A 21,474-nucleotide genomic window follows, 5' to 3' on the forward strand; every position below is an offset into this window, starting at 1 on the left:
AAATTTGTCAGTGTGTATTTATTAAATTCACGTTTAGGTGGCATGCCCCTAGCTATTTTCTTCTTTTTCAATTATGTGGAAGTGCTTTTGCTCAATGACTGAGGACTCTTAAAATAATGCCCTTTTTTCAGCGAGCAGCGGGCAGAGAGCCTAATCATCCTCTAATGTGTGGGATGCTTCTGAACAATAATGAATTGCTGTGCTCAGAATGGCAACAATGCCATAGTTGAAAAACACCTTATTCCTGGCCAGCTCCCATACATATTATGTACCATATTTTAAGTCAGAAGTTTCAGAAAGAAATTGCTTTTGCCTACTCTTACCAATTAAAGTTTTCTGTCTCAATTAAGTACTTTACATTTGTACTTGGAGGCCACCTGCTCTAATTAGAAAATTATTTCTAATACTCAGTCTTCTGAATACCATTATTTGTAACCCAATTAGCTTGCACAAATCACAGTGATCCAAGGTCACTGCTTTCATTTCGGCCTGTCTGTAAAAGCAGCAAGATTAACTCACATATCTTAAAACAGAGCTACTCACATTTAAAAGTGATACCAAAGCTTTAACTTATTTTGTCTCCTTTCTGTGATCTGACCCCCTCATCCTCTTTGCTTTTTCTGCAGTTAGAACTGCATCAGTACAAGGGAAAACACTTCTCAGCTCCTTTCTTACACTTTCCCATATCTAGTACCTCAGCGGTTTGCAAATGCATGCCCAAAAGTTGCTACATGCCAGGCTGGGGCTTGCAAGGCCCACAGGACCTCACCCATTCAGAGCAGTACCGTTAGAGCTGTCTCCTTTCCAGCCACATGGACCACAGTTTTACTATCTGCTTCCTTGCCAGACAGACACCTAATCTTGTGGTTTCCTGTTTCCTTCTCTTTTGTAAAACCTCAGGTGCCTCTTCTACTGAGCCAACAGAAGCCACAGGGAAATTATACATTGTGCTTCCTTCATATTCTAGGTGTTTTTTGTTTGGTTTGGTTTGTTTTTTTTTGTTTTGTTTTCTTAACCAGTTGGCCAAAGTGCCAAAGAGCCTAGAGTCAAAAGTGACGAGAACACACTTTTACAACTGTTCTTCCCAGTTTTTCAGCTATACTGCTTTTGTTGTCTGGTACAAGAATGGTTACAAATATGATCATTTTTGTTTTTTCTGGGATCATATCCTTCCAGTTTTTTTATATCTCCACAAATCAGTAAACCAGAATGTGATGCTTTATATTAAATTTCTTTAGGCATCAGTCCCAGGTCTTCTGTTATGAGGATGGTGACAGAAAGATGGCCAGACTCAGTCAAATGACATAGGTCCTTTGATATACAGAAAATTGCTACTCAAAGCCAGAAAAACAATAGTAGTCTCAGTCAAAAGGACAAGCCTCTCTGATTTTCAAATTCCTACAACAGTGCCCAGTGCCACACCTGAGTAGAGTAAGTAGCCCACTACCCTTTCTGCAGAGCCATGCTCTGCCATTATTATGGGGGCAGGATATGTTCCTAGATTCAAGTGTTATCCCTGTTTGCCAATCAAAAGCACATAACTGCTAACAATATTCCTTGACATTTATTGTGGGAGTAGGTGAAACAAAGGTCGGTTTCCCAGGTATACCATCTCTTTGTTATTCCAGGCTTTAGGCTTCCTTGAAGTCTATTCCTGTAGATAATTGGCTCCAATTCCTAACTACCACTGAAAAGAAGTTTCAACAATAATTATATTCATAGAATCATTGATTGCTTTTAGAAGATCATTATCAAAATAAAAATGATTACTGCTAAGTAATAGAGCACATAGATGTTGCACTGGAGATTATGCTCCTTGAGATTGGATGTTCCACAGAAGCGTTTGTGAGGTTTCTCTCTAATCAAGTTAGAGAGAAATTGTTAATGCATTCTTTGAACAAGAGTCCAATCAAATAGATTTCTGGGAAAAACAGCATCTATAATATAATCTATAGTTTGAGACTCTAGATTTTCAAGTAACTACAACTCAAGTGCTAGATTGGATACAAATGGCCTTCTTAAGGAAAATTCTAGCTACATCTGCAGATGTCTTTGAAGGTACATCTTTTTTTGAAAGTTGAGGTGTTCTTTCTGGTTGAACAACAATGCTGCCAGCACTTTCTGACCTTCCTGTTAGAATGTCAGTGCTATCCCCTGTTGATATGACAATCTTAATCTTATCTTCCCTTCAGTCACTTATACAGAATAGCCCCATCCAAAACTATTGCTGCAAATGGTCCGTTATTCAGCTCCCCAGCTTAGAAGGTAAGACTTCTACTCTACCTTCTTATATAATGTTAGATCAGAAGGTTGTTCATTCAGGGTACATTACTTAGTTTCTTTAAGAGTTCTTCATTTTTTAAAATTTAATATTATACTCTTATATTGAGAATTATCATAGAAATAGTCAGATGTACATTACTACCACATCCCTTATAGGCACAAATGGAACTCAAAGTTATCCATTAAAGTTTTCCTACTTAATATTTCTTTGAACTTAGTAGTAGAAAAATAATTGTTGAGCTGATTCACCTTGCTGTATAGTAGAAACTAACAACATTGTAAAGCAGCTATACTCCAATAAAAATTTTTAAAAAATGGTTGAAAAACTTGCATGTTTGCATTAAAATTAATGATTTAATTTTCTTGATTTAATTTTCTATGTCCTTTTTATTATTCTAATTTTCAAGAAATATACCTTCCTTTTGGATAAGTAGACTCCTACTAAAGTGTTTGATGAACTTTTATTCTGGGATAGTACAAATATTTATTGCTACATAACAGTCATCCCAAAGAACAACCATTTTATTTTCTCTCAATTCTGTGGGTTGACTAGACGATTCTTCTATTGGCCTTGCCTAAGTTTGTCATGCCCATGTGTTTAGTTGGCGGTTACCCTAGGCTGAGAGGTCCACTGCAGCTGCCTTATTGATTATAGCTTTGGCCTCTGTTTAACCTTCCCTTCCCTTAGATAAATTGTATTAAAATGACCAGTCATAAAATTAACCCCACTTCCTGATTGCATCAAATATAGAGCAAATCCTTCCTTCCTTAGACCTGCCCCAAAGTTACCTAACACAGGATCAAATGCTATAATCAATTTTTTTGTAACACCCTCTTACTGAGATTCCCTGTTGCTCCTTATTAATGGGTGCTTTTCCTGGCTGCCATGAGTCATAAAACAACTTGTTTAACTATGGGTATGTTCCTGGTGGTCTTCAGCTAGAAGACACTGATACTTTATTCAACAGGAACAGAAGATCATGAATACTTATGTATTTGGGCAACATTAGGCATTAAAGATGCTGTGAAAAAAAGACACTCTATTCTCAAGAAACTTAATGTTGTATAGGAAGGAGAACAATAAGAAAATGAGCACTTTCACTACAGTATGATATAAGCCTTAATAAGAGCATTTAGGAAAAGTTTCTAATATTGTCTATCAAGTGTTATTAAGAATGTTACAAGGATAAACAAAAATACTGAAGTACTAAATTCAGCTTTTAAAATATGTAGTTGATTTCCTCTTCCCAACAGCATCCTCACAGATTCAACCTTGGGGCACCAAGGGAGTAGGCGGTGATTAGTGGTGTCAGGATATCTCATATTTCCCTTCATAAAGATACATCTGTTTGGTACACTGTGTCTGAGAACTTTCTCCTTTCATAATTAGGGTTTATATTACAAAGTGTTGTTTATTTTGTTCTCCTTGAGTATGTTTGATAATAGAATAGTTTGTCTTACTCAATGTTTGGGTCTAGCTTATTGTGTCAATAATATCTCCTGGATTATTTTTGGTTTTTAAATAATCAAGATTTAGAAAGCAAGAATAGATTTAAACTGTCAGTCCAAGGATTTTGTTGTTGTTGTTTCCTACTTAGGACCGTGTCTTGTAATTTTTCCTTTCAAAATAGATGCTGAATTGTACTGATTGATTTTTCTTGCTGATGTTAGCATTCAATATTTTTTAAAAATCCACCTTAACTAAATTTCCATTTCATTGCTCATCTCCAAATTTTAAGATGTGTGTGTATGTGCATGTCCCCAAACGTAAGTGATATGTGGCATTTACTTCTTTAAAACTTACACCTGGAGTAATTTAGACTTTTGAATTCTCTTAAGAAACGAAAATGGTGGGAAGAAAATTCAGTATAGCTTAAAATGCTTTATTCACATATATTGGAGTTTTAAAAGTTCTAGTAATCAGAGGTAACTATTCATTGGCATGCTAATTTGCATTAACAGTACAATTTTATATTTCCACATCCTTCTTATTTAATCCTTATTTCTCTTAATAAGAAAACTAAATATCCTGAACAGAAAGTCTATAGGCAGGTGTTCATGCATGCACACACCGTTCTCTGTAGAAACAATAAGAATGAATTCCCTCTTAGAATAATATATAAGATCCTGGAATATTTTTTCCTTTTTAAATAAAATAAGAAGTTTGATCATCGGAGAGTAACTTAGAAATAAAATTATGTACTGAAAACATATGTATGAGATAATAAACTGTTTTATGGTTTATTTATTAATTAGTTTCTACATTGATTTATTCAGTATTTGTCAGGACTTAACTATGTACCACTCATGGTTATAAGTGAATCAGACAAGACTTTTTTGTTCTCTAGGAGTTCAAAATTAAATAGCGAAGACAAAGTGGATCACCTACTACACAGCATTGTGTTAAGAGTTCTATGAATAGGTAAACATGGGTACTAAGAGTAATATTATCCAAGAGGAGTTTGGGAAAAGTGAAGGATGAGAAGGAATTAGTTATATTCACAAAGGGGTGTAGTCAGTTCTGGAAGAATAAACACCACATGTAATTTTATGGAGATGAGAAAAAGAGGATACATTTGGGAAATTCAGCATTTGTTTATGGCTGGAGCATAGGGAACATGAGGTAGGGAAGATATTTATGAACCAAATCATGAAGGAACTTTCATTTATGCTAAGTTTATCTTTATTAAAGGGGAGGTCACTGAAGTATTTCAATCCAGGAGATGACAGCCTTATATCTGGATGTTTAAAATTTCATTTATGCTGTAGGATGAAAGCCCCAAAATCAGGGATAGGGAATCCTAGTTAAGTAGGCATTATAATTATCAAAGAAACAAGGCGGATCTGAAACAAGGCAGGGCAAATATGGATGGATAGAAAGAACTTGTGACATATTTAGGAAGAAAATTGATATAATTTAGAAACCCCTTGGATAGAATAGATAAGGAAGAGGAAGGCTCTCTTATTTTTGGGGCATTAATGAGATGAATGATCACATGATTCATAAAAGAAGAAATCATGATGTAGAGAATAGGATGAGAAAATTAGTTTGGACACATTGAATTTATATTACTATGGAATGGACCCTAGTGAAGATCTAGTAGGCAGTTAGAAATGTTCGCCTGAACTTCAGCAAAAAAGTCTTGTGTTAGACTTATAACTTATCTAAATACACACTGTTGTGACAGAATCTACCATTACCTGTCCCAGCTCTGATTCCTTGATTCCTTTCCTAAACTGGATTATTGTCTCTCTTTTGTGTTTTTCTCCTTCATAGCAATAACTATTCTACTCTTGAAATGTCCATTTACTTTCATTAAACTGGTAGGGTTTTTGTTGTTGTTATTTGTTTTCATCACAGAAACAGTTTATCTGATAGGGTTAGACAAACAGTAGACACTCAATAAAATATTTGTTAAATTCCCTCTGTCTCTCTTCTCTCCCTCTCTTCATTCTTTACCTTCCCTTTTCTCTTACTGTCTTTTCATCCTTCCTCTCTCCCTCTTTTCTTGCTTTCTTTTCTTCCCTTCCTTCTTTCTTCTCTCCTTCCTACCTTCCTTCCTTCATTATTATTTTTGTAGATATTTACCAAGCATCTATTACATGAGAGTGTTAGCTATATAGTGGTCAACATCACAGACATAGTCCTTGATTTTTAATATAAATTGTTATAAGTTCTATGAAGGAAATTAGAAGGATAAGGACTTTAGGCATAGTATTTACTGCCATATATTAAGGCTTCCATGCAAGGCTTTATGGCACTTAGTAAGCATTTAATAAATATGTATTGAATGAATGAAAAATAAATTCATTAAGAGATGAATTAATAAAATAAGTAAATAACTATAACCTAGGTCTTCTGACTCTTAGTTCGGTGAAGTTCCAATTATAGCTGAGTTATGTAATAACAAAAACACATTACTTTTCTGTACTCTGAAGTCTAGGCTAACTTGAAAATTTATATCAATGCTGTGAGTGCAGTATTTCACTGAAATTGCTCTTAAAATTTCAGATCAAATTTTTTTTTGTATAGCATCTATATATTTCACACCATCCCTGCCATGTAAAGCACATTTAGATGATTTCTAAAGTAGCCTATGCAAGTAACTTCCTCTCATTTAATTTTATTTACTTTTTCATGTAACTTCTCACTAATTGGCATGTTCTTAATCATTAATTTTTTTTCTCTATTTTAATCTTATCCCAATTAGAATGCAAACTTCAGAACAGGAACTTTATACATCTTCCAGCTCTTGGATTGCTAGCTTGTAGAATTCTAAATAAATTATAGTTGAATGAATAAATAAATTATTATGAGTCATAATTTAAAATTCTCTATAAATGTTTTAGAGGTTTTTAAATTAACAACAACAGCACAAAAAAACTTTATCTGTGCTGTATTGTTTTACTACCAGAAAATTTCTTGTGGTTTTCAAGTCATGATTCCTTTCAAGGATGTAAATTTATGCCATGTTGAAAACATTCTGGTGTTGTAGTGTTAGAGTGGCAGATTCAGGGATAAACTTTAAATTCCTTTATGGACATTTTTATTTGTATATAAATATTTTTTTCAAGGTCTAGTTTTGGTATCTGACTGAATAGTGTAGGCACATTTTTAGTTTGAAATCTAGAATTAATATTTAATGTTCCTCAGGCAATATTTCTTTACAATAAACATATATACATGATCCAGCTCTTTTTTTTCTTTGATTTATTCCTCTTAAAACAGAGCATCTAGATCTTGCAGTTTTATTTTCACAATATAATGTTTTCAAACAACATTTTTCTTTTCCCAAACTCTTTTCTTAGCAGAAAACTTTGATCTGAAGACCCTTACTCAGAACTCTCTAGGACCTCTTGTGGTCACAAATCATGTATTTAGCTCAATTCTGAGATCCTTGATTTGCTTTAAAAACAGGTTTAAAAATCTCATGGCCAGATATATATTTAGAATATATAAACACTTTCTGCTTTTGTGAGTTTTCAAACATTTTCCTAGCTCACAATAATATATTTAACTACTTTCCATATTGGTTTGCAACCTGTCTATAAGGATTAGTGATTATATTCTTTTGCAAGCCTTGAATGTTAAAAAATCATAGGAAGTTCTTAGTAGTATGATGAGTGTATGCCTGTTGTGCTTGGATCAGCTCTGAGAGCTTGGGGCTTTTGTGTAAATTAGAAAAGCCAGCCAAGGGTCTGGAAAAATTGCAAAGTTTATTTTATCATCATAGCTTTAATCATTTTTAATATATTGTTTTCTTCTTTAATAATTAATTCCAAATTCTCTCTTTTCCCAATTCACTAATAAAAATTTCCCAAATTACTTTGTGCTATTCATTTTAGGCCTTCTAACTAATGTAATTCATCCATAGAATATCTTACAGAGAAACAGTTTCTAACAGCTACTAATGGTAGTTACAATCATTGGCATCCAATTTCATGCATTAATTCCAATAGCAAAATGAAAGCATGAAATCACAATTTCTTTTTTCTTTTTTGTGTTTTCTTATATCAGATTGCAGAATGTGTTGGGAAATGTCTCCATGGCCATCTTTTGATTTTACTAGAGTAAAATAAAGCTTTGTGATGAATTTAGCTATTGACTATGAAAAAATGGAAATTTATGTAATGTCCACTTATCATAGTTAGATGGCAAATTGTTGCAAGGGGAAGGAATTAATGAAACTGAGAGAGAGTGTGTGTGTGTATACACACACACACACACACACACACACACACACACACACACACTTTTTCTCCTTCCAAGTTTGTAGGCAATAAGAATTCCACTCCTCTAGTAGATCTTCCACCAATTCGCTGGCAAGAAACAATCAGGCCATATTCAATTAATAAGGCAGCATCAACTAGTACAAGTTTAAAAGTTAGACTCAGGGGTAAAGTCTGGGTCATGCAGAGCTAAGTTGTTGGAACTTGAGTGACTTGTTCAACTTCTTTATTTAAGATGGCCCCTGAATGAGCTGGGGAATCTGGGGAAGGGAGTGGGGATTTTACCAGCATTTCCCATTTCCCTGGGACCCACCATTAAAAGCAAGCATTTTTGCTAGACTTTTGAGGAATAGGATATTTATTGGGGGTAAAGTGAAAAAAGAGCACATTGGCAAACTAACTGCCTATACCCCAATTATTTCATCCTGGCTCCCAAGGTATGGTGTTCCTGTTGGATGCCTGGCTGGTGACGAATGTAGTAGTGATGGAGGTGGTGCTTCTTAGACTAGGACTTGTGTGCTGCCAAGTTCCCACTTATTTCTTCCTGGAAACCAAGGAAATCAAATATGTTGTCACAGCATCATCTGATTAAGCAGGTTGAATATTTTGACCTGTGTAGATTTCATTGTTTTAATAGCATTTTTCCTTGACATAGTATTAAGAGTTGAGCCTTTATAATGCTTTATAATGGCACATGATCAGATCAGGTGTGTTTTCCTTGGAACTAACTTACTGCTAAGGTACCACACCAAAATTGAGAGTCTGCTTCTCATTGGTTGAACTGTTTCTATTGTTTAGTACATCATGTCAGGAAACATAGCTGTTATTTTTATCTATTGCTCCTTCCATCTCCTCTGTATTCCCATGATGTCCCTGCTGTGGGTAATGCTCACTGAATTTTTTTAAAGATAAGCAGCTTACACAATATCCCCTGGTAGAAACAGGCAACACATGCCGCCCCACTCAATTTTAACTAAAATGAATTTTTGAATGCATAAAGAGCTAAAAATTCAGCTACATTATCATATAGTCTTTAATCTAAATCTTCCAATGAAACAAAGAAAAAATATAGAAATTACTCATAGGCCCCTCAATATACTGAACTTAATAACTTTATTTCAGTTATTTATTTCAATTGCCTCATTGTGTAAAATTGTTGAAGAACAGATAATAATTTAAGAAAAGTACTATTAAATTATTTGCTTAGAATGTGTATTAATATAGACTTTATTATTGAACAATCAGTTATTTTTCATAATAGCTCATGCTTGACTCATTATAGCTGTTAAATGTGTTTATTTTAATAAATGAATCCATGAAAAAACTGACCTTTCAGTTAAAGAACTAGAGGTTATCAGGAGAACATTATAATTTCTTAACAAACAGCTTCAAAAATAAGGAGATTTTAACACTCAGAAAACTACAGATTTGCTATGTGATATATCACTTAAAAAATAGGAACGTGAAACAGGTTAAAATTTGAAGCATTCATGAAAATATTATCAGGTATGATATACTAGAGAGACAGTGATTTACATTTTAATGATGAGATTAAAGGCAATAAAACTATTTTAGCCCACTTAAACAGTAATGTCTCTAACAACTAAATGATGGAAATAATCTATATCTTATAATAAAGCAAGAGTTTTATATGTGAAATCATGTAATAATATATTAAATTATAAAAAAATTCTATCACAATAAACAAAATTATCATTAAACTTTTGCCACTTTGATTTAAACTTTATGGAGAATAAGTAGTATGGTTAATCAAATCAATCAAAAAATAGTAAGGAAAGTACTATTATTTGAGGCCTCAATGAAGATACCAAAATGTGTAAGAATGATGATTTATATTATCAGTTTATTTTTAATTGTATAGTTTCCTCTATTCCAAATAAATTTGTAAATTCCTGAAGAAAGTGGCCATGCCTCTTCTATATCATAGTATCTAATTTATGGTTTAATTTATAATCTGTGTTTGAAATAGTTTTTGCTATGTGGTGTAATATATATAGCAAATAGTGTTCAAGCAATCTCATCCCCACTCCCCACTCCCCACCCCTCTTACTCTGCTGTATCAATTTGCTTACCTGGGTAAAAATATATTTGGAGTTATTGCAATTTGATTGACCATAAATATTCTGTTTACTGTAAATTGCCTTTCTTAGGTCCTTTGTGGTTATAAGATTGCATGTTTTTCCCTATCACTCCTTCTCTTCAACTGGAATGTCCTATAATTAATTTTAGTTAAATGCTACTGCTTTACAAATAAAAGAGATCATGAGTTCCCATATGTTAAAAAATCATTAGAGAACAGATATTAGGATGTATTTGTTTTCTGAATTCACCAACACATGAAGCCTGTTTAGATGACTGTCCTTCTTAGTTTTGTAAACTTTCTCTGGAGCTACTTGGCTTCTCCTGTGGCTAAGCTGTTTTTAAATGTGTAGGGGTAGACGGATGTGTTGTGGGTAGCTGCATTCCTTGATAATTTTGTATAGACAATAAACATTTAAGGGTAAAATAAATCATAAATATTGTTTCAACATGGTATTATTTTACCATGCTCATAATATTTTAGAATTTATACTGCCTGTCTTACCTGCGTGTGTCTTTATAAAAACATAAAATTTTAGTAGAACATTATTCTGTGTATGGATGCCTAAATACCCACAGCTTGTGAAAAAACTTAAATGTATCAATTATATTAGTAAAAGTTACTACACTGAAAAGATCAGTATTAGAAAATCCTGGGATTTTCTTGTATTGATATACATTGAGTGTAGAAAAAAATAGTTTCAACTTTGGTTATGGTCATGTAATAGAAAAAAGATCAAAACTATGTTCAGTAGAAAATGACAGTTTTATCTACAACATTTATGTCAGCTCAACAACAACTGGTAATTAAAGACTGTTCATCCAAAGCTTAATTCAAATGGAATCTTGCAAGATCTCATATCAGGGAGGTGAAAAAAATTTCTAGCGTGAGCAAAGGAAGAGGGCCATGAAAAAATGAATCTTTGTGACATGGGTGTATAAAAAGAATGAAGGATCATCTTTTAAACTGTCAAAAATGTAAAGCTTAAGGCAAAAAATGAGAATAAATTATTATATAAAGGAAAGGATTCTGAGGCATATTTAATTAAATATCATGAGGTCATTGAAAGCAAAGCAGCCCTCTTGGCATTACGTGAACATCTGCACTGTGAGCATTTGGACCATCCCATTTAGGCAAATTGTCTCTTATACCCTTCTCTGTCTCTCAGTGTTTCTCTTTCTCTTCTGTTCCTTGCTGTGTGTGCTCCTTTTAACCTACTGACATTGTCTGATACTTTGATATTTTCAAAATATTACTTGTAGAAAGTTCATTGTGGGAAATATGATTCAAAAAATTAAAATATGAGAAAGAGAAAACTGTGTATTTAAAATCTATTAATTGAATACATTCTAGGCTAGGAACTCTCTTAAGGCTGATGCAAGAAAGTCTATATTTGCTTTCATTTGGGATATTAGAGGTGAGCACAGAGTAATATGAGAACAGAGAAGAGGTACATACCTAAGACATCAAGAAGTTCCACAAGAGTTGTCACTTCAGGTGAGAATTGCAAAAATATGTTTTTCAAGTAATATAATTAAACACTATCATCATTTGTACAATACTTAGGTGTCATAAATGAATTTTGAATTTAACAAGTCTAAACTAGACCTTAATTTCTCTTTAAGAATGTGTTTATTCCCTCTACAGTTGCTTTGGCAACTGATACAACCATACTACTATTTTCCCCTTTCCTACCATGCCCTACCATCCTATCAAATCCCAAAGAAAATCTTATCTCTTCAGTCTCCAGAATATATCTCTGACTCAACCATTTCCATCATCTTGACAGATATCTGCTCAAAATGCCATGATCCTGACCTGAGCCATGACAATATTTCTGCTGAACGATCAGATTCTACTCCTGTTCTTTTCAATTTATTCTTTACTCAGCAGCCAGCTACAGTATTTTTAAAGCATAAATTAAAGTATACCATTTCTGTTATCACAATTAGAAAAAAATTCAAACTCTTCATCATGCATCTAAGTCTCTAAGGAGCTGGACCCATTCACCTCTCCAAGCTCATCTTCTACTTCTCTTCTCTTTGTTCACAGTACTATGGTCACTCTGACCTTTCTGTAGTTCAGACATACTAAAATTTACCCTCACTTGGGTTTTGATTTCTTATGCTGTGCCTCCAAATCTTCACATGGCTCTCTGTTGTTTTCATTCATGTGTCCACTGAGACATACGTGTCTACTGTTTAGAGAATTTGCGTGGGAACCCTAGTTAAAGTAGTCCTCAGAGGCTGAGCAGGGGCTGAGCAATTACTATTATTTATTTTAGTTTTGTAAAATCCCCTCCTTCCTAACTGATTGTAATTGTGGATATATGAATCTACGTATTTGGCAAAACCCATACACTGTGCACATCAAGCAGTATATTTTACTGTATTTAAGTTATGCATACATATATACAGTAAAAAATACAATGGAAAGTCTTTGGAGTGTTTTCATGAGAGGGTGACCTATCTGTTTTTTATTTCAGAATGATTATTTGGAAATTAAATGGAGAATGAAGAAATGGTGGGCATGGTGGCAGAACTGAGGAAAGGAGACCAGTTGGGAGGCCATTTAAGCAGTGGAGGCAGAGATGTTCAAGGCTTGGATTGGTAGTAATCCATGAAAAGTAGAGGAATGAACTGATATAGGATATTCTTTGGAGGCTGAGTGCCTGGGCATACTGATGAATAAAACATGTGTGAGGGGTTATATAAAAAAAGGAATCAAGAAGGCCCATCTTTATTCTAACTTTTACATTTTTCTATATTGCATGTTATGTCTGTGCCCAAGAGCTGTAATCTGTTGGCAAGGAGAGAAAGGAAGAAGTAGTGAGCCCTTCCATAGTGGTTACATTGTTTTCCACTGAATGTGTCCAAGCCATATATATAATTTTTCTCCTCTCTTTCTGAGAAATTGTTCCCATGCGTTTCACTTCGAAGGCACTATGGCCAATTAATTGAACACTTAACAGCTGTCTTTCCTTTCATGGACCTCTCACTTCACTATTATATGGTTATTGATGATAAATGAATCTAAATTATCTCTAGCTTGAGGCTCATATCGACGTTGTTTGAATTAGAAAATTCTCCCTAGAGTTAAGTATTTTGAAACTATCCATATTCTCACTGTGCTTTTGCTTACTATCTCTTGATTTGGTAGGTGAAATGATGGCTACCATATGCAATTTAGAGTGTCTGTCTTCTCTTTGTTTGATTTCACTCCAAAAACATTTTTTGTGCTTGTGTGAATTTTAGTTGTATAACAGAAATTATAATTTACTTGTTCCAGGTAATGTTTTATATCTCCACAAAGGCAGATTTTTTTGAGGCAGCATATTGAAGGCATTTGACAGTTATTTTCTCCTAACTCTTTCATTTGAAAGTTGGGGAAAAATTTGAAAAAAGTTTATATCATAATGACATTTAGGGATAAGAATGGATGCATGAGGTTAGTGAATGATTCGTGCTTTTGACTCTTCACTCTTGGCAAGGACAGATTGCTTATACCTCAGCCTCGCAGCTCCTGTCCCGCTTAAGCAGATAGCAGATGTAGGAGGGAGCAGTGCAATGGTATAAGACAAAAAGAACTGAGGCTTTAAGTTTAGGGAAAGCTGGGTGTTCTGCACTCATATCCATGCCTTCCTTTCCTTGAATGCCAACTATTTCTTTATCTGAACCTTCAAGATGGGTATATTCCTCTTAGTCTTTGAGTATTGAAAAACTATGTTTGAAAAAACTATTCGATATCCCTTGGTACATTAATTACATCATTATTTCTGCTGATATGATATAAATTTGTACCATTGTATCCCAGATCTTTTAAAAGCTGGATTCATTTGAAATTTAGCGATATATATTAATACTGTACAAAAATAATTTTATTAAATGTTTTTTATAGAACGGGTCTGAAATTTTAAAAAGTAAGGTGTAGATTCTTTGAGAGTAATACTTATTTAGAATTTCCTTCAAAAAGAAAGAAAAAGAGGATGTTTTTTAATCTTATGAGACTTGGAGCTTGATAAGCTCTCATAATAAAGCTTTTCCTTTTATCGCAATCATTAAAATGGTTCCCCAGCCTTACAACTATAATACCCTCCAACTCACTCCACATACACAAAAACTGACCTCAAAGTTTTATTTGTCCTATAGTAACACCAAAAGTAATTTCATAATGTTGTTCAGAAGAAATTATATCTAACACTTGGTGTTTTTATGGGTTGAAAATGTCTATTCATTGTCACTTTCAATATCTCAAGTTTCATTTTGCAAATATTTTCTTCTGTCCATTTCTAATTTAACTACTATTGATTCTGACTGACTGACATATGGTGGCTTTATTATCTTTTTCCCACTCCAGAATTCTAGAGGAACAAAGAACTTATTCTTATGCTTATTCTTCTAAGGGAATATATTTCTAATCACATTTGGTCCCAGAATACTTTATCTTGTTCATACTGTTTTGCCTTTCTACCGCTTATTCCCTCTGACTGAAATAACTTCTCCTCTCATTTTTGCACCTTCTTAAGCCCCACTCCCCCTTTTTTTCTAAAAAATCCTGCACAACTATGACCTTCTGTGAAAACACTATTGTCTTTACACCACTAGTGTGCTTTGAGTTTGCTTCTCTTAAAGCTCCCATCCCAGTATATTGAGTAATGATTTGTTTACCCGTCTGAATCCTCTACTAGATTGAAGGCAGAGCTAAGATGATTTCAGCTCTCACAGTGCAATGCACTTAGCAGACATTCAAAAAATGTTTTGAAATATTATAAGAAAGAATAAGTAACTTGCTAAAAAAGAATTTATTTATTTTAAAGAATTAAGGATGAGAAGCAATCAACCACAGAAGCCAACAGTTTGTTGCTCTATTGCCTGTTTGAATTGAATGCCTGCACTTTTGGGGAGAAAAAAAAACCCAAAACCTGCATGGTAGTGAAACACAATCTAAAGGCTTACCAACATGAAAATATGATATATTCTGGGACTATTCTGTGATCATGTCCTCAAATGATATCAATGAGGACAGCCACACAGACTGGATAAAGTTCTCTCTGACCCTTTTCTATGGCTGAGACCATACAATACTTCCCAGGTGGATGGAAAAAGGAACCAAATCATTCCTAAAATCCTCTCCTAATATACAAGTTCATTAAAGCCAGGCATGAATAATTATCAACCTTTCAAAGGCTCCTGTGATCAATCTAAAGCAGCATGCATAAGAAGGGACGCACTTAAAAAGAAAATTGTCATTATAGAGTTATTAGAAATGGATGCTCTGGGTCATCTAAAGTAGAAGCTTCCATTTCTTCAAACTTCTAACTTTCATGAAGTTTAAAAGTTTAATTAATCTTTTCTCATTATTACTTCTGATTTTTTCTTCCCTATTTCAGTTTTCATTATAAATGGAGGAAGAAAAATGATACCAAAGATTAGGTAGTATTTTGTTGTTTTGTTTTCTTTGAGCAATGGATAATTCACCTGGGGTTGTGAATCACATATGCTGGGAGAATTCAACTACCTATAAATTTATAGAGCCATTACTCTACTTAATATCACTTTTCCTCCATGAACTGAATCCTCCCACATTCTCCCATAATTCTACAAACATTTATTGAATATCTACTACATGATAATCACTGTGCTATGTCATGGATCACTGGCAATGTTTTAGACAGAAGTTGTAGAAAACCCAAATATCTCTTTTTATATCTCAACCCATACTGGTTTAGAGAAAAAACTATGTTGATAATAAGCCATTTTACTGATTGATGGGATTTGGAGAACCACAGAGAACTAATCAGTTAAAGTATGAGGAGAGAGTTTTCATCTTTGATGGAGGGAGGTTAAATCAGAATAAAAATTCAAAGTGAAACCAAAGAGGGGGGAAAGCAAAAAAATATAGTGAAAAATTTTGATATTGTTGAAGTATTACAAAAATAAATTTAAAAATATATTTCTACTAATGAAAGCATACTATAGCTCAAATGTTATAAAAGTAAAAATAGTTATGTTTCTACACACACATCGATATTTCATATTTCTATACGTACCTATCTATAATTAGAGATAGACTTTTAGATAGATATACAGTCAGGTGTGCATTTGGAATTATTTTGATGAATCATCAGAATTATATGAAGGTTGATTTGTTTTATCCACTACTGGTTATGATTTCCCCTGAACTATCCAGAATTTCTTTTCTAATGCCTCTTAGGTATCTGTGATAAGTATTTACAAGAGAGATGACTTTTAATTAATATTAAATGATACATTATTGGATCCAAAAATAAACCTAATTACCTTTTGGTGTGATGTCACCCTTGACTTTGGCTTCATCATCCATGTGTGTCACCTGGAGCACAACTTTTGGGAAAGACACATGGATTAGTAATAAGATTTATTTCAAGGCTGAGTTTTGAAATTTACTAGCAGTATAATTTAAAGAATAATCTGAAGATTTCGATTTCTTTCTAAGTAAATGCATATGGTGACAATGAAATCTCACATAAATGATATGAGGATTATATAAAATAATATATACTCGAGCACTCTATAAATTGTATTATTAACTATATATTTTATCTTATGCCTGTAGGTTTTCCATTTAAACTCTTTCAGCAAAAGGAATGTTTCACTCATTGTTATGAATGTAGGTATCAGATGGAGACTTAGAAAAGGAGATTTCAAACATATTTTGAATTCAGATATATCAAATTCTATGAAAATGGAATATTCAAGTATAAATATTAGTACATTTTAAAACTCCTCAAATCTGTTTATTTTTTACCAACTTTGCAAATATTTGCCTCATTCCACATAAATGTAATATATTTTTGAATTCTCACACACAAGCAAAAGTACACATGGATCATGGTGTTTAACTGCTACCATAACCAGAAGTTGAAGGGGACCATCAAGCCTAGGAAACAGATCCAGTTCTTCTTAGGTCTGATAACTAACTGGAGTTAAGTATCATCGTCGATGTTGTTTTACCCCTAGGCATTAGAAATAATCTTGGTTTGTACTTTCTCAGCAGAGATATTCATGAGAAAAGAGTTATTAATGCAAAAGTGTTACATTATTTTCTTTCACACACGAAAGGAATGAGTAAGACAGTTTGCTGGCAGGTATGCCCGGACTTGGAAAAGTTCATGCTGGTGAGATAATGGAGAATTCAGGTTTGAAACAAAGTGTATAGTAAAAAGGATTCAAGCTTTCACATGTCGTCAACAAAGCAGTTATTTTATATGTTCGCTTTCCACAATTCTTCTCCCCTATACTCCAGCTATTTTGGGTTGATAACAATTCACTGGAAAAACTCAGGGCTTTTGAAATTGTCTACAATACTCTTCTTTCTTTTATATTTCCATCTGGTCAATGTCTATTTTTGTTTGTTTTTATTTCAACATTTTATTTATATAACAGTAGGTATTGCATTTGCAATGGTATTTATGACACTAGATTTCCATGGTGTCTTACTTATAAATAATATCTAATATTTTAAATGCATGCTATATGTAAATTTAAACTGGAAATGACAATAGGTAATCTTTGTACCATTTCTGGTATTACAAAATTTATCCCACTTTAAAACTACCCACTAGGTTTTGACTTCTCATTTTTTAAATAAAAATATTGTATCTAAGTAATCATGAACTTTATTTTACCAAGTTTTCAGAAGGTCAGAATTGTAATAACTAGGTGAAATGACTTACCCTAATTGTGTCTGACTGTTGGATTGTGAAATTTTTATTTCATAAACATATCTTTATGCAAATTTTATCATTCAATATGTATGGATTCTTCAGACTATGAAATTCTTATTCACAACACTGTTTGCTTTAGTCCACCAAGTATTACCAGCCTTTGCTAGAGTGTTTCACTTGTTCTCTAGGTACTGATTTTTCCCTTTACTAGCACTCAATTTATGCCAAAAATTTAATGCTTTGAAATCAATGCATTAAGATATGCAGGTAAAATTTAAACTTTCTCAGCATTTTAAGTATCTCCTTACCATTTTTGCAATAAAATAATGTTTCACCTGAAAAAATTTACTGAAAGTTTAAAGGGAAGAAATACAATAGAAAGATACAGAAAGAAGAATAGTATGTCAATAAATTGCTCACAAAGAATACCACAAGCAGCAGTGATGAAAACAATAATAGTGCTAATTGCATAGTAAAAAGGAAAAGCACGGAGAAGGTCAAGAACACAGCTTGCTTTTACTCTTGGCTGGTAATTTTCCATTAGTCTCCCCTACACACCATTGCCTTCAGCATACTTAAGAGCTGGGTTATTCAAGGTACTGTAGTTGGTCATACATTCTGAACAAGACTGTTGTGCATTGAATACGGCATTAGATCGCCCTTTGACTGTGAGGGCAAACTTTCTGATTATGTTCACCCATTCATTTGACAAATATTTTTGTGCCTACTCTGTGCTGAGGACACAACTGTGAACCACAGTGTTTCTGTCCTCAAGGAAACTTCTGCATTGTGGTGATTGCTTTTATTGACTATTACTTGCTTTATCTTGCTCCTATGGCATTAATGAGATGGCTTTCTGGCCAGATGAAGGGATCCTCTGTTTCAACCAAGCTAATCAGTCTAAAGAGACTTAGACCTTAGCATCACGCCAGCTTTTCTTGTTGGAAGAGGTTTTGTTTTGTTTGTTTGTTTTCATATCTGTAAAACTCCACAGGGGTACTTACAAATTTTAGTGGCTTGGGTAATCACATAGGAAATGTTAAAAATGCAAATATCCAAGACTCACCTTTGGAGATTTTGATTTAGTAAGTCAAGGCTTATGCTCAGAAACCTGGAGCTTTAACTAACTAGTACCTCAGGTATAATCCATATTTTAGAAAAAAATCTTAATTTCAGATTTTTGAGTTTGTGTAGTTCTTAAAAATATTTCTAAGTTTAATAGAGCTGGAGGAATCAGGCTCCCAGACTTCAGACTATACTACAAAGCTACAGTAATTAAGACAGTACGGTACTGGCACAAACACAGAAATATAGATCAATGGAACAGGAGAGAAAACCCAGAGATAAGCCCATGGACATATACTCACCTTATTTTTGATAAAGGAGGAAAGAATATACAATGGAGAAAAGAAAACCTCTTCAGTAAGTGGTGCTGGGAAAACTGGACAGCTACATGTAAAAGAATGAAATTAGAACACTACCTAACACCATACACAAAAATAAACTCAAAATGGAGTAAAGACCTAAATGTAAGACCAGACACTCTAAAACTCTTAGAGGAAAACATAGGCAGAACACTCTATGACATAAATCACAGCAAGATCCTTTTTGACCCACCTCCTAGAGAAATGGAAATAAAAACAAAAATAAACAAATGAGACCTAATGAAGCTTAAAAGCTTTTGCACAGCAAAGGAAACCATAAACAAGACGAAAAGACAACCCTCAGAATGGGAGAAAATACTTGCAAATGAAGCAACTGACAAAAGGTCAATCTCCAAAATTTACAAGCAGCTCATGCAGCTCAATATCAAAAGTACAAACAACCCAATCCAAAATGGGCAGAAGACCTAAATAGACATTTCTCCAAAGAAGTTATACAGATTGCCAACAAACACATGAAAGGATGCTCAACATCATTAATCATTAGAGAAATGCAAATCAAAACTACAATGAGATATCATCTCACACCAGTCAGAATGGCCATCATCAAACAATCTAGAAACAATAAATGCTGGAGAGGGTGTGGAGAAAAGGGAACCCTCTTGCACTGTTGGTGGGATTGTAAATTGATACAGCCACTATGGAGAACAGTATGGAGTTTCCTTAAAAAACTAAAACTAGAACTACCATATGACCCAGCAATCCCGCTACTGGGCATATACCCTGAGAAAACCATAATTTGAAAAGAGTCATGTACCACAATGTTCATTGCAGCTCTGTTTACAATAGACACGGCATGGAAGCAACCTAAGTGTCCATCGACAAATGAATGCATAAGGAAGGTGTGGCACATATATACCATGGAATATTAGCCATAAAAAGAAATGAAATTGAGTTATTTTTAGTGAGGTGGATGGACCTAGAGTCTGTCATACAGAGTGAAGCAAGTCAGAAAGAGAAAAACAAATACCATATGCTAACACATATATGTGGAATCTGAAAAAAAAAAAAAAGGTTCTGACGAACCTAGGGGTAGGACAGGAATAAAGACTCAGATGTAGAGAATGGGCTTGAGAACATGGGGAGGGGGAAGTGTAAGCTGCGATGAAGTGAGAGAGTGGCATGAACATATATACACTACCAAATGTAAAATAGATAGCTAGTGGGAAACAACTGCATAGCACAGGGAGATCAGCTTGGTGCTTTGTGACCACCTAGAAGAATGGGATAGGGAGGGTGGGAGGGAGTTGCAAGAGAGAAGATGTATGGAGATATATGTATATGTATAGCTGATTCACTTTGTTATACAGCAGAAACTAACAATTGTAAAGCAATTATACTCCAATAAAGATGTTAAAAAAATATATTTCTGAGTTTAAGCATTTTTAGTTGTTTCTTTTTCCCCTTTACAGGATTTGGAACATTTCTATCTTGTGGAAGTTTCTTGTCTGGGTATTTGAGATTTCTGTGCAAATTTTGTTTTCTCCCTTTCTCTCTCCACATGGCTTATTTTAAAGTTCAACAAAATTGTCTAAAAGAGAAGTTGAAAATATACTGTTTTGATTACATAAAATATACTGATGTGGTAGCTGGAAATGTGTGAAAGTAAGAAAAAAATTACAGAGAAAAATCTCTAAGTCTTACAGTTTCAAGTAAGGCTGTGGTAGAAGCCAAAAAATTTTTGTTTTTTTTTTTTTTCAGCACTGAACCTGCAAAGTTTTGTCAAGTACAACAGATGTGGAATGTCGGCACCCTGATTAACCCAGGTTGTCTGAATTGTAATCTCTTAAATTACATTTCCTTTCTGTTGAAGTTCTGCTTTCTTTTTTATAGATAAAATTGTTCCAAGTTTGGTGTGACTTGGTTAATTTTTCTCTGTGGTTGTACATAGATTCAGGTCAACTGCAGGTACTACAGGAATCTCTAGATTTATGCAGAGTATAAAGTATCATGTCTCTCAAAGACAGATCTCTGGGTCCATCTATGGGATTTCTTCCAAAGACAAGGCTTTCTCATAGTTTCTCTAACCTTGAAAGGATTGAAAGTCATAGGCATAGAACTACTGTTCAAACCATAGAGTGCTAATAATGTGAGGTATGTGAACTTGGTTTGAAAAATACCCAAGAATTCAGCATGCAAATTTCCATTTCATGCTGTGCTTCTGCCATCTTCTCTAAGTTGTTGTAATCACTTGGTGATGAAGTTTCATCAAC

This window comes from Tursiops truncatus, chromosome 17, assembly GCF_011762595.2.
Source record: "Tursiops truncatus isolate mTurTru1 chromosome 17, mTurTru1.mat.Y, whole genome shotgun sequence".
Taxonomy (NCBI): Eukaryota; Metazoa; Chordata; class Mammalia; order Artiodactyla; family Delphinidae; genus Tursiops; species Tursiops truncatus.